Source organism: Notothenia rossii (genome assembly GCF_949606895.1).
Source record: "Notothenia rossii genome assembly, chromosome: 7".
Classification (NCBI taxonomy): Eukaryota; Metazoa; Chordata; class Actinopteri; order Perciformes; family Nototheniidae; genus Notothenia; species Notothenia rossii.
The window spans coordinates 48,372,304-48,384,996 of NC_136905.1; the positions used below are offsets into that span (position 1 = coordinate 48,372,304).

A 12,693-nucleotide genomic window follows, 5' to 3' on the forward strand; every position below is an offset into this window, starting at 1 on the left:
CAAGCACTGGGATTGGATGTTGGGGTGGCAGTGCGCCAAGTTTACGCCGAGCGTCAAGCTCTTTGAGATGGAACGAAACCAAGGCAGACTATTCAAAACTGGACTCGAACGCCCCCCCAGAACTACACATGCTGGCTATTGTGTTTCGCAACATGTTTTCTATGGCATGTCTCTAATGGGAATTGTAGTTTTAAAAGACGTTTTCGTTTTCCCCAAGATTAGAAGTTGACACTCCAGGAGGTTTAGGCGATAGGAAACAAATTGGTGTGTACAAATTTAAAACATGTAATTACTAAATGGGTGAACATCGCTTGTATCCATAATGGGCAGCATTAATATATACCCACATGACAGCTCATTGTTACTTTGTAAATCTACTCCACTACAATTCAGAGGTTAACCTGGTATTTTTACTCCACTACATTTATTTTAGTTACTGTGCAGATTCTGATTAATGATGTGAAATATAAACAACCCTGAAAGCAGACTTTAGTTACACCTGAGTAAAATTCAGGGAAAGGTGATTGTCAAGTGCCAACAATCAGGAGAGATATTTGATAGTTGGTGCTTGAGAAGACTAAACATTTATCTGCAGATCTCTATAAAGTATATTCATTACTCGTTATTCTCTACTAATAGTTAATTAAAAACTGTATATAATTGCTATTTTGCACATCCCTTTCAAGATTTCAAGATTTTCAAAGGTTTATTGACATATCATATACACAACTACTGTGGAGTTATGCAATGAATGAAAAACTTGTGTCACAGGTTCCTCAACAGTGCATTACAAGACATCTATCAATATGTGTGTATACCTCCACCATTAAACTGTCAAATTCTGCACATTTCTTATTCTATCTACATACATAAGAGTATAATTAATGTGTATAATATCAGTTAAAATAAGTGCTTCAACATAGTTAACATTGCAGGAAAGCAATATATTAGACGTTAAGTACTTTGTCAGGCTTACTATTTATCTGTAGATAGAAACCCCCAAAGCTTTTTTCTTATTTGAAAGAAGACCTTAACCTAAAGTATTCGTTAATGCAGGGGTTCCCAACCTTTTTTCCCAAGAGCCCCCCCAAATGACTACTGTTGGAAGTTGAGCAGTTGCGCCCCCCCAGTTTAAATGTCTCAAAAGAGAGTATCACAGCTTCATAGCTGCGGCCCCACAGATGAGGGCTTTTCTATTAACACAATGTTATGGGGAATGGAGCCTCAGCTGTGACGAAATGGATGGACAGGACGCTGAAACGGGGTTATTCACTCCAGTTTTGCAGCATCCCACCTCCATTCAGAGGCATGCAAGAGGTAAATCTGTCATCTCAGGAGGAGATGGGTTTCCTCTCATCAGAGATTCAGGCTCTGGTGCAGAAACAGGCTGTGTCTGTTGTGCACCCTCAGCATGGAGAAAAGGGTCTTTATTCCATGTACTTCCTGGTTCTCAAAAAGACAGGGGAATTCAGACCTATTCTAGATTTGCGCAGCCTGAATCAACACATTTGCCGCAGGAAATTTCACATATTAACCACAAAACAGTTAATGGGGCTGGTGCAACCGGTAAATTCGTTCACCACCATCGACCTGAAGACGCATACTTTCATGCGGAAATTGTGCCAGAGAACAGAAAGTATCTGCGTTTTGCCTTCCAGGGGATAGCCTACGAGTACAACAGACTGCCGTTCGGCTACTCCCTATGCCCACGCACGTTCAGCAAATGTGTGGCCACTGCGCTTCAACCGCTGCGCGCCCACGGCAAGAGAGTTTTCTTTTACCTAGAGGACCTCATTGTCATGGCCGGGGAACAGGCAATACTTTGCACAGCACAGTTGATCACACATCAATTGAAAAAAGAGCACCCCCATACCTCACCAACAGGCGTTGTATTTGGGAGTGGTGCTCGATGCAGTCGCGCTGCACGTCACCCTGTCAGAGAGCAGAAGTGCGTCCCTTCTCCGGGTGGTTCACAGGCTCATGGCGGCTGCTCACGTTGTGGTCCCGTTGGGGTTACTGCATGTGCGCCGCCTGCAGAGGTGGTTCTCCAGCCTGCGTTTGGATCCCAAGAGGCACAAACGGCGGCTGGTGACCATCCCCCCTCAGTTATGTTCGCTGAATTGACATGAAATCAATGACAAATATGAATATACTGTATTCAACTTCATTAAAACGTTATTAACGTGCCTTAACTCAGTAATTCACTACAAATATTTATATTTTAATGGAGCCTCGTCGGCAGATCAGGATCCCAACGCGTAGCGGGATCTTGATTTGCATGACGGGTGTTATTTTCCCCATAAGGAACAAGTCGCTGCAAATTATCCCGCTTATTACATGGCCACATTCTCAACAAAGTAACGACATTACTCCCAATATTAATTGAAATGTTTTTATGGATTTAGAAAATGTTTTTATTGATTTAAAAAATAGTTGTATGTATTTATTTACATTGACATGCATCTGCTAAGAAAAATAGTCCGTTGCTACCGTTTTTTAAACAGTCTGAATGAAACGGCAGCTCTCAGCTGTGTATTTACACAACTAATGGCCCATCAACCACAGCTCTCTCCCCCCCTCCCCCCCTGATCTTTCTTCTACAGCAGCTAAATTAACTGTAGGTTACTCTGAGTGACAAGCTTACAGTTAGACACAACACTGTCATTGCAAGTGACCCTCAGTTAGTTGACTTTTATGTTCAACTGCTAAATTCGTTACTGATGAAAAAGGGCTTCTACTGTACCTAATGACCTTAACACTAGAACCGCCAGAGGTTTTTGTATCGGCCTAACCAGCGCCATATAGATAGAAGAGTTACGACAGCGGAAGTCCAAAAACGGTTATCGTCACGTGGTTCATGCAGACGAGGATTGTTCGCCGGAAGTTCATGGCGGGCAATGTGAATGGATTGATAACAGGAGATAGAACTACGATTTTTGGTCATTATTAGTGAATAAAGGTTTTGATTTGCAATATTTATACAACAAATCGATATGTGTATATATTTACATCAATATGTTTTAAAAAATAAAATAGAATTTGCTAATATTAAGTGATAATATTAGGATTAGTGTGAACAACTAGTTTACATGTTAGGCTAACAGTGCCTTGGTTAAAGAGCCTGTTGCTGTTTATAGCTTTGAATTCTTTAAAGCCAATATTATCTTCTTAAACTTGTATGGTTGTCAGGAGCATCACTTTCTAATGTTTATTGATATATTTAGAGGGAGGGGATCTAAAGGAATGCTTCAAAATTCAGATTAGATTCATTTCTACCATTTTCTTAAATTCATGGTAGTTTCAGTAATCCCATGGTAATTGAGGACACAAGTTATCTAAATGACTAATGTCATCTTTATGGCTTTCAGAAAAGACAGGAGACCGACAGGTGACTATCAAAGGACTAGCAGCAGCAGCAGCAGCAGCAGCAGCATGATGATGATGTTAAATGTGTTGTTTTAGGAACATCCATTGCAAATACATGGAATTCAATAACAATTGAATAGCATATCATGCAGTTTGTCTGTGCCTTTTCCTCCGTGTTGTCCTGGTTTGCTGTGCTGCCTCCTAGTCGCCACCATGGTTTGCTGTGCTGCCTGGGGATGCTCAAATCGCTCCGAGAAAGGAGTACGAATGTACGGCTTCCCCACTGACACAGAGCGGAGGAAAAAATGGCTGGTTCAAGTCAGCAGGAGCAATTTCACGACCAACAGCAAAAAAATATGTGAGGTTATTATATACAAACACTGCATTTGCACTTTTTCACAAAACGAAAACAACACCATTGGGAAAGCTTAATGTTTTGTTTAATACAAAAAAACAGGGAAAGGCTTGAAAAACACAGAGTTCAGACTCAGGGTGCAGGGTGAGGGTCTCAGTGCAGGTATTCAGGCTCCATTGAATCCCCCTCTGGTTCTTGTGCTGAAAGAGGGAGTAACAGACAGGAGAAAGGGTTATACACACCTATATAGCACACCTATTGGATGGGAAATTGCCTTGGGGAGATAAGGTGTGGTCTTTGTGCGCAACTGAAGTTATGGACCTTTATTATTTGTGAGTTTAACAAAGTATGACAAATGGCATCAGTAACAGATGTGATATGAATTTCTATAAAGTTTTCTCACATTCTTGGTCATATTTTATATACAGTATGTAATGAGTATAACATGTCCAGTAAGTATAAAGTGTTTCCTAATACCGTGTATTCAACCACTATGGAATATGTATGTGGGCAGACAAAACTGAGTTGTTCTGTGTGTGAAGTAACCTCAAGTCACTCCGCAGGCACATTTTGATGCAGACCAGTTTGTCAAGACAAAAAAGGGCAAGACTAGGCTGAGAGCAGAGGCTATACCCACCATCTTCGTGCATCGCCCTGTGGTCAAAAACAGAAGGGCCCCTGCACCACGATTCACCCCGGGACCTGTATCTACAAAGCCCATAGCTCATGCTCATAATAAGTATGAACTCTTAGTAACAAAAGTCATATTTCTTATTTTTAAGTGGTATAATATTTTAAATGTTCGAAGATCTACAGTGCCATGTCTTCTACTTACATTAGTCTCAAAGATTGAGGGAAGAAGGGATGAGGAGACTGAGAGAAAGGAAAGTGAGGGGGAATAAAGAGAGGACATGGCTAGTGAGGAGAGACAGGGAGGGTGGACACCACCCACTCAGCCAGCAGCCAGTCAGCATACGAGGGAACCAGCAGCCAGTCAGCATACGAGGGAACCAGCAGCCAGTCAGCATACAAGGGAACCAGCAGCCAGTAAGCATACGAGGGAACCAGCAGCCAGTCAGCATAGGAGGGAACCAGCAGCCAGTTAGCATACAAGGGAACCAGCAGCCAGTCAGCATACGAGGGAACCAGCAGCCAGTCAGCATACGAGGGAACCAGCAGCCAGTCAAACAGATCTATTAAAAAAATTAAAGAGACAATTAAAGAGCCAAGAAGGAATCACCAAAAAAGCAAAGTCTGCACTAAGAAAAATCAGGAAGGAAAATGCAGCTCTCAAGAAAAAAATGAAAATTAGGGACAACAAACATAAGAAAACGTTTTCAAAAGACCAACTTAAGGCATTAGGCAGACTCACCACAAAGTGGATGAAATGGAGCAATGAGACAATTAAGAAGGCTTTAAAAATGTGCTTTGCGTGCGGACCAACGGGTTACAAAACTCTGCAGGAATTGCAGATTCCCCTTCCAGGAATAAGGACACTGCAAACAAGGATGCAATGTGTTAAGTTTGAGCCTGGTGTGTAACAGCTAACATCACTGCCCCTCCACCTGCCAACATCACTGCCCTCCAAGTGCCAGCACCCAACCAGAGGAGCGCAAACAACAAAAACAAGCAAGGTGTCCCGTCATGTACCTGGAAGTTTGGGTTAGCAAAATGGAGTAAGAGAGGGACTTGAAAAACCTTGGTGGCTCTCTACTCATGTTGTTACAGTTGTCTTGGTTACAGCTCTCAAGTTTTTTTTTTTTTGCCATTTCTACATCTTTAGAAAATATGAAATAAATGAAGTGAAATCAACCTCTTTTCTGGAGAACAAACTTGGATTTCTCTGTCTTGTGAGTTTGCAGTCTTGCAGTTTTGCTCCTCCACCTGTAACATCACTTCCCCTCCACCTGCCATACAGTAGGTTACCAACAAGATGACTTATATAATACAGTGATAGAATACATGTTTAGTATGCTTACTTATATAAAACGGTAGTTTTAAACTTACCTTGTGTTTTCACTCTCACTTAAGTCCCTCTCCCTTTGCCATCAATCCAAAATCAGCTGAGCTGCAACATTATACAGACAGGTAATAATCAACATAATCACAAGGACACAATATGGCTCTGCTAAAAACACTCACTCTTACACGCACCAAAGTTACATTTATCTAATATTTAACTCCCTCCACCCCCGCATACAATCCCGTGTAGAAGCCCCTCTTCTCTAATTCAACAACGTTGGACGAAATGACATTAAGAGAACGGAATTTACAATTAAAAGGCTGTTCAACGTGTGTTGCTAACTTGATCCGTTATCCTAGCTTTATCTGTTATCTGTAAACGTTCCCTAAATCTACTAATTTAGGGATAATCCACTGACATCCTTTAATACACATGTTAATTTGAATCAGATGTACTGATAATATCCGCAATATAAATCTTTAAACTTCTTCTTACCTTTAAAAAAGTCTGTCACGAACGGTCTATTATGCTGCAACTCTACAGCTCTGCTAGCCTTGGCGCTAACTTCCGGGGAACGATTGAGAGGCTCCACGATCCGCCATTGCTGTAAAAAAGTGGTCCATTGGAGTGAACGGAGATGACGTAACTCTCAGTCTATACGGCGCTGGGCCTACCCAGTAGTGATGTGTCGGTCGCGAACGAGCCGATTCTTTTGAACGGCTCTTTGGTATGAACGAGGGGAACCGAGTCGTACTTGGTGAGAGCCGTTCTTGTTATCGTTCAATTGTTAGTCCGCACTCACTGCCTGCCAAAATCCACTCGCCTGTTAAAAAGCTTGATTTTGTTCCCCAAACGTATTCTGTGAAGACCCGCCCCTACTCTGATTAGTAGGTTTCAGCAGGAGGAGTGAGATGGGGTGGGTCTTAACGGAATACGCGAGAGAGAGAAGTCATAACAAGTGGTAGGCTACAGGACAGGTAGAAGACGTGTTTTTCGGATGGAAAATGAGCCAAAGGCGAAAACGCAGCAGCATTTTGATGCACTTCAACCAAAAAAGCGCACCATTTGTAAAGGCAAAATATCCTTTAAAGCAGGGCCAACAAATGATCTCCATCGCCACTTAAAAACACAGTATCTAATATTAAGAGTTGCGTGAATTTCATTCAAGGCAAGGCAACTTTATTTACTTAACACATACGGAGGGTAAATTCAAAGTAGTACATTCACGGACATGAATGACATGGATATGGCGCCACCTTGTGTCGTGTTTACAAAGCAGATTATTGACATTAGGTCTGGCAATACAGTCAATCCTTATCCTGGTGATTATTTCACAGACAAACCAAGTAACCCCGCCAAAAAAACGGCTCTTTTGAACGGCTCTTTGAAAGGGACGGAGCCATAAGATCCGGCTCCCTTCAAAGAGCCATAAATCCCATCACTACTACCCAGTGTTTCCCCCAGGATGGAGTCATAGCAGCGGTGCTAAGGCACATGGGCCCAGCATATTGTGAGCGCGGAGCGCGATTATTTCTTTAGTGTGTGCGCGTGCGAAGTGCGCCCGCCGATTTGTTTCCATGTGTCAGCACAAGAAAGGCTCTTGAGGCCTAGTACCAGGGCCGGTTCTAGACAATTTGCTGCCCTAGGTGAGATTTTAGGCGACATTTCATATGAAAAGAATAAATGAAAAATCTCTACAAAACACAAATACATTGCAAAAACAGAAAGTTATTGACATAGGTAATAGACGTCAAAATGGCTTCAAATGTATTCAGTATTGTATGAACATTGGAATTGGGGGGTGGACGTCACATCCTCTAGGGGGGTCCGGGGGTATGCTCCCCCGGGAAGATTTATTTGGAACATTTTACAGTAAAATGCTTCAATCTGGTGCACTTTGAGCACACAATTACTAGAGACCTGATCTAGGGGGCACAACTCTAAAAGACCCATATGAAAAAGATCGGTTTACATTTTAATAATCAAATAAGTATGTGAACATAACCAATAACCTACCATAGCCAATAACAAATAAATGTAGCTTATTTTATTTTTGTTGTTCATTCATATCTTATTTTACCTAGTTAAAATTTATTTATGCACATTTTTGTATCTCTCCAACTTTAAACGATATTTTTGGTTAACTGTCCTATAGTATACATTGGAATGATTTCAAACCTGTTTTTATTTATCCTAATAATTATAAAGGAGTGCCTTGGAAATATGTGTTTACATAATTTGTGGTCAAAACGTTTGAGACCCACTGAGATAACTTAGACTAAAATTAACTATCTAAATACTCAGAGAGTCCTTTACCTCACTGAGCCTCTCAGTCTGACAGGAAAGCTCTCCTCCACCCTGGTTGTAGAAACATCTACTTTTTATATCCGTTAGCGCAGCTAGCACCAGATTATAATAACATCAGCGCCGGTACCGGTGCGCCCTCTCCCTTGCTCGCTCTCTCGCTACCACGCTACCACTTTGGCTGTGAGCTGCGGGCGCCTGATAAGCCAACATCCCCAACTTTCATCACTTACAGCGCCCACCGTACAGGGCAAATTAAACGTGTAACCGGGGTGAAAAGGGTGTTACATTGGCGACCGCCTATGTCGCGAATGCCAGTAATACAAATACTACAAATCCACATAACAAACAATCAAAAATGAAAAAGGGTTCGCCACTTATTAATATTTTAAGAAAAAAAAGTTGGTTTTTTTTGTTTTTTTTTGGTTACCTGGCTGGCGCCCCCTAACAGCGGCGTTGATATTTCAGCAGCGGCGCTGCGACGCCACTATTTGTATATAGGGGAAATACTGCATTTAAATAATTGGTTTAAACGGCATAATAAGGACGATCGTCCGTTCTGTGATTCTCCAGAGCACACATGTTATGATATTAGGGTCATGCAGAGTGAGATGAGATCGCTGTCCCTTTAAGAGAGAGAGAGAGAGAGAGGGGTGTGGCTTGTGCATGTGTGTTTGTGGATGGTAGAGCGACAGTTAGAGAACGTGTGTATGTTTCCCGGAAGTGAAACGAGGAAGCAGAAAAACAGAGGTCTGTGATGTATTTTGTGAAACAGCAGAACAGCTAAATAAATGCAACGGCCTCCCAAGAAGAGCTCGCCTCTCTCCAGTCATTTAAGCTAAAGTGGGTTATTGAACCTGAAGCTTGTTGCTTCTGCCCTCCTCGACTACGGTCTGGTAGCCAACAGGAAAGTTCAACACACAGATGGCCAGTCCGCCCCTTTGTAGCATATTATTTCGATGAGAGATGAGCAGATCGCCACTGGGCTTTCAACTAAATACACAGCCACGCAACAACTGCGGCATTTGTACAGCTCCTTATGGGTACTGCAATTAGTGAAGTGCATTCCTCCGTGGTGAAACGATCAGCACTGCACGACGGAGGAAAGCGGCAGAAAGTCACCTGGAGTTAAAGAGAGCGGGGCTGCGTTGCGTGCATGGCTTCCTTCTGCAGGTAACGGCGAGAGGCGATCTGGCGGCGGTCTCGTTCAGGATCCGAAAATACAATTTAAATATTTTGTACACTTATTCCACTTATTCCTAGTGTGCCACTGGTTACGGTGCCGCGTGCCAGGGGTTGCCGACCCCTGCTATAGTCTATACACACTCTGCACGGGGTCAATGTTTGAGTGTGGGGACATAGGGGGCACTTGCGCTCTCCCCGTGCTCTTTAGGGACTCAGGAGAGAGTGCATAGTGAACCCATACAGGGATGCAGACTTTCTCTCTCTGCCTATAGGCGGATGCAGGGGAGCCCTCAGCAATGTTTTTCGAGCACACTTTTTTGTGAGGCAAGCGCGTCAGGGTGTGCTCTATCGGCCGCAGCCCGGACTTCTCCACGGTTACAACCGAGGGAGAGGTAAGTGAGGCGCCGCGGCTGCTAAAGCCGGTCAGGGACAGTGAGGTGGAACGGTGTGTTGGACGACAGTGCATGCATACATCGGGGCTCCACCCACTGTACCCATAGAGTCCAGTAGAGGGTGGAGCCTGTGAGAGATATAACGCCGGGTTACGTATTATAATCCTTGTTATATTCAGTGATGCAAACACAGGTATGGTGAAAAAAGAGAGAACTATTCGAAGCAGAAAAAAACCAGCGTAATATACCATCTGACAAAGGCCTGTGCTATAATGCTTCAATTAACTGGCTGTTCTTTATAATATACTCAGATCAATAGGAGACAGAGATGTTAAGTTATAAATCAAGGGTTTTTATTATTATTTAGAGCAGGGCTAGGGAACCTTTTTCCTTTCAATTTTTACAACATCCTCCGAGGGCCGTACAAATGATTGAACTCAGCCTCTGCTTAAAAAAACTAAAATCACAGCCCATTCATTTGGCCTTTCTTTCATGCTGTGCAAAGAAAAAGCAACCTCTTAATCCAGATATTTTACCATGACTCGTGCATGCATGTGCACGGTTTTGGCATGAACACCAAAACAGAAAGAAATGGACACAAGATGTGTGTAAATGTATTTAGTATCCTATCCATGTGAACATGATTTAAGTGGTGGGGGGACCTAACCTCCTCTAGGGGGGTCCAGGGGCATGCTCCCCAGGGAAGATTTGTTTTTAATATTGAAGTTAAAAGCATCAATCTGGTGCACTTTGAGAGCAACATTAAGAGATCTATGGATACACCTCTCAACACCCATATGAAACAGAACTGTAAGCAGATATTTTGGATATTTTACAAATCACTCCCCTTTTAAACTCTATTCTTGTTATTTTTAACAACTTTTTTGTTATTGTCATAGTATTTTATACCTGTTTTTCATTTGGTCTCTAATGTCTCATTAATAACCATAATGATCATATCAAGGTGTGCCTTAACCTCACTGAGCTGAGGTTATTTGAGCCTCTCAGGAGAGAGATCTCTTCCCTGGTTGTAGAAAAGCTCTTTAAATGTGTTAGCATAGCTAGCTAACCAGATGCTAATAACAACATATCGCCACTGTGCTTACAACTAAAGACACAGCCTCGCAAACACTGCGGTGTGTCCGGCTCCTTATGGGTACTGCAATATTTGAAGAGCTGGAGCGGCATTCCGGTGCTCTCCGTCAGCACTCTAGTCTACACTCCTTTCAGACGAGACATATACCGCGTAGGGCTGGGCGATATATCGAGTTGACATGATACATCGTGGATTGCACTACATGCGATGTCGTAAATGACCACATCGTGAACATCGAGTATTATTTTGTCAAATCAGTTTCCTGCCCGCGGCCAAAATGAGATTTCCTTTCTCCCTCATATATACAGTAACACACGCAGGCACACACGCAGGCCCCGCCCAACTTGCACACAAACATTACACACACGCACAGTGACAGAGAGGCATTTGTTTTGAGGAGAGCGAAATAAAGGTTAGCTAGTTTAAACCTTAGCACAACATGTTATTATTTTTGTGTATGTCTTGTGAACGCAACGCTGGCATAATATGATGTGGCCTGCTGACATGGCCCGTGTTTAATTCAGCCCAGATGCGGTGACTGCAGGCCAAATCCATGAATGCGGCAGGCAGGTGTCCAAAATAAAGTCGCACCGGTATGAGGCGCAGTGTCAACCACGCACCTGTCAGACTAGCGATTGGGCACATTTACATTTCAGGAGAATAATGAAGATGGTTGTTCCACTCCGTTTCTCACGAGACCAGCGCGCTGCTGTTTGCATTAGTGTGGACTGGACCGACTGAGCTGACACCGGCAGCCTTAATAATTGTGGAAGGATGGACCCCCATCCTGCGAAAAAAAGGAGAAAAGGTGGTGCAGAGAGGGAAAGGGAGAAAAAAGCATGCGAGGAGGAGGCAGCGAAATGTGCTAAAATCACAGATGTATTCAGAACCCCCCGTATGGTACAGAATGACGAAGCAGAAAGTAAGTTAGCCAACATTATGAGCCACATTTCTTTCTATATTGTAGCCTGATGTGCACATCGACTGACTGTCAATAAAACAGTTGCTCAGTCCAATGTTAAGTTAGTGGCAGACCCTGTGTGACTGAGACTGTGAGGCTACAAAAAACCCAAACCTCCTTAATGTTACTCAAGGCAAATATATGTAGGCTAATATAACCGTTAGACTGCAGCTAACTGTGGGCCTATACAAGTATATATTTTTTGTGTGTTGGTTAAAATCGTTTTAATAGAAACCACGAATGAAGACAGTATAAATAACAATGTTTTAATGCAGACATATGTTGCAGGGACTACTAGAATCATCATATTGGCGTGACTGTAAACATCAAGGGGTTAAATTAAAAAAATGTATGTGTTTTAGAGGAAATTTCAGAATATCGCGATATATATCGTGTATCGCGATATAGTCAGTAAATATCGCGATATAATTTAGAGACCATATCGCCCAGCCCTAATACCACGTGAAGACACGTTACGCTCGTGTTGTGTTCCAGCAACCTGTCCTTGGCCAGGAAAAACAGGCACTCGCTTGTTTAATTATTTTGCGGTCTAAATTTCTTCTTCTTTTTTGAAGTGAGAAGTCGTCTGTCGGACTGAAGGACGGACGGACGGACGGACGGACCCCACCCCCCCCCCCCCCCCCAAACGAAAACTCTTCGGTTCTCCACGAATTACACAAGTCACCCAAATTAGCGTTAAAAAAACAAGAGGCTGTTGAGAGCATTCCTATCTCGAGCCGGTTTCTCAAACTTACCTAGCCCACCTTTAAGGTGCAGCATTTAGAAGAACTGAAATAATCTGTATTTTAAAGAGCAACTTCCAGGTTAAAGACACCTGTGAATAAATGTGTAGGAAAATGATGTATACACTAGATTTTCAAAAAATATACATAAATATACACTACAGTGACATATGGCGTCGTTTTTGTTTTTGGGGAGAGAGCAATACAATGAAATACAATGTAAAACTACCGAAAAATACCAGCTCACTAAAACACAACCGCTCAACACAACTGCTCAACGCAACTACTAACTATTCCTGCGGTCAGGGAGCGGAGATGTGTCCCCTTT

General features: G+C 42.7%; 1 long non-coding RNA gene across 2 annotated transcripts; it reads right to left on the reverse strand.

Annotated features, from left to right (window-relative positions):
- Positions 1-3,927: 3,927 nt before the first annotated feature.
- Positions 3,928-5,844, reverse strand: LOC307013351. 2 transcript variants are annotated; one of them, XR_013800954.1, is made up of 3 exons: positions 5,729-5,844; positions 4,557-5,217; positions 3,928-4,429 (listed from the first exon to the last, which is right to left on the reverse strand). It is a non-coding gene; the product is annotated as an uncharacterized lncRNA (long non-coding RNA). The 2 variants fall into 2 exon arrangements; XR_013800955.1 differs by lacking the exon at positions 5,729-5,844 and adding an exon at positions 5,372-5,523.
- Between the last annotated feature and the right edge of the window lie 6,849 nt (positions 5,845-12,693).